Consider the following 2,689-nt stretch of genomic DNA (forward strand, 5'->3'; position numbering starts at 1 on the left):
GCCACGTGGGGGGGGGGGGCATTTCTGAAAAGGATATTGATCAGGGTTCTATATTGTATATATGGTATGAATACGCTTTACTTTCAAACTGACTTCGGCTATATTCTTAAATATAACAATATCACCCCCGGACGGAGGCATTACACCGCGAGGGAAAAATTGCTTCATTGAACTAGAAAGTAAAGCCGTAATATTCCACCAATTTAGAAAATATGACTTAAAAATTGAAATTAATTCAATAAAAAAAAGTTTTACGTAATTATTATGTACATAAAAATTTAATTTTACGTAGATTTTAGCACTCTCAAAATGAAATCATTAGTGTCTGTGAATTTTCTGATTTGTTCAACACGATACGAACTCGTAGCCCTCTAGAGGAAAGCCATAATAGTTTTTAATAAACTAGCGCTAATTTGACCTAGTATCGTCTCATAATATATCTCCCTCCCCCCGGGTGACAGCGGTAAGTCTTTGGATTTACAATGTTAAAATCAGGGGTTCGATTCCCCTCGGTGGACAGAGCACATAGCGTGATGTGACTTTACTATAACAAAAACACACACACATAATATATTGCCAGTGTAACAACTGTTTCGTTATTGGTTAATTTACTTTCAGGTGACATCATGTCAAAGTTCAAGTTGCGCGTGTTCAACAATACTGTTCTAATGTGTGGGAGAAAATATGTAACAAGCTGATTGTTAAAAATATTTAGAAAAACTATTATTTTTTGAAAATTAAAATACAATAAATAATTATATTTTCAATCAAAAATATGAAAGCTGATTCATAATTATCTTTTGAAGAATTTGATTCTTGATCTTTTCTTTTTTCTCAAGCAAAATCTTATTTTTAAAGGTGTATTTTTACATTAACAAAATTGTTGCCTGGTATGATCTAAGGTGAGGACAATAGACTCTCAATCTACAGGTCGTGGATTCGAATCCCTTCACTAGACATGCTCGCTCTTTCAGCTTTGGGGGCGTTTTAATGTGACGGCCAATCCCGCTATTCGTTGTTAAAATTGACTGTGGGTGGTGTTGACTAGTCACATTTCCTCTAGTCTATTACTTCAAAATTAGGAACGGTTAATGCTTGTTTGTTTGTAATTAAGCACAAAGCTACACAATGGGCTATCTGTGCTCTGCCCACCACGGGTATCGAAACCCGGATTCTAGCGTTGTAAGTCCGCAGACATACCGCTGTGCCACTGGGGGGCACGGTTAATGCAGATATCCCTCGTGTAGCTTTGCTTGAAATTTAACAAACAAATAAAGCTAACTGATATCAAATTAAGACCTGTTTATTGAATATGCAAATACGTGCAAATAAAACAAAGTAGATGATTTGGGGTGAGAATAAACAAGATTTTCAGGATAATGTTATAATTAATATATTGTGTGTTTTGTTTGTTTTTAAGTTAAACACAAAGCTACACATTGGGCTATCTGTACTCTCTATCGAAACCCGGTTTCTAGCGTTGTAAATGTTATAATTAATTTATTGTGTGTTTTGTTTGTTTTTAAGTTAAGCACAAAGCTACACATTGGGCTTTAAAAACAAACAAAACACACAATATATTAATTATAATAATAACAACGCTAGAAACCGGGTTTCGATAGAGACTACAGATGTTAAGCACAAAGCTACATCTGTACTCTGTATCGAAACCCGGTTAACTAACTATTAAAGACAATAAATGTATATATATTTCACTTATATTTTTGAAAGTCCATCAGATATTTTTTAACACTTGGTTATCACCGTATTTTAACAATCAATAGAAAACAACCTGTTCGGATATACCATATACAACTAAATATGTCGTTTTTCTGGCATCTCACTAACTTAATTCGTGTTATTAATCATCAACCTAATTCTGATATCCGATCTGGTTTGTTTGTTATGGTTTTCGCGATAAGCTACACGAGGGCTATCTGCGCTAGCCGGCCCTAATTTAGCAATGCAAGACTAGAGGGAAGACAGCTAGTCATCACCACCCACCGCCAACTCATGGGCTACTCTTTTATCAACGAATAGTGGGATTGACCGTCACATTATAACGCCCCCGCGGCTGAAAGGGCGAGAATGTTTGGTGTGACGGGGATTCGAACCCACGATCCACAGATTGCATCCGACATAGCATGACCTGGTAGTTAGGGCACTCGGCTTGCAATCTGTGGGTCGCGGGTTCGAATACATGCTCAACTTTTCAGCCGTGGGGGCGTTATATAGTAGTGGTCAATCCCATTATTCGTTGGTAAAGAGTAGCATAAGATTTGGCGGTAGGTGATTTTGACTAGCTGCCTTTCTCTTTAGTCTATTACTTCAAAATTAGGGACGGATAGCGTCGATAGCTCTCGAATGGAGTTGAGTGACATTCAAAACAAATAAACAATTCTGATTTGTAAATGACTCGTATTAAAATAATAAAAAACTATACATCATCAACTTATTCTATTTCACACCACGACAATAATTGTTCATGCGATTTGTGAACAGCGTTTCTACCCCTATTGTATTTGTCGTATACCAGCTTGTCTGATAAGCCATGGTGTCGGACGCAAGGCCTCCTGGGAGCTGGATGTACCAGATATAGTGTGATTGACATGTTGTAATACATTCTTTTGTTTTGTTTTGTAAGTTAAGTCACAAAGCTTCTACAATGGGCTAACTGTTGCTCTGCCCA

This window comes from Limulus polyphemus, unplaced genomic scaffold (assembly GCF_000517525.1).
Source record: "Limulus polyphemus unplaced genomic scaffold, Limulus_polyphemus-2.1.2 Scaffold1315, whole genome shotgun sequence".
NCBI lineage: Eukaryota > Metazoa > Arthropoda > Merostomata > Xiphosura > Limulidae > Limulus > Limulus polyphemus.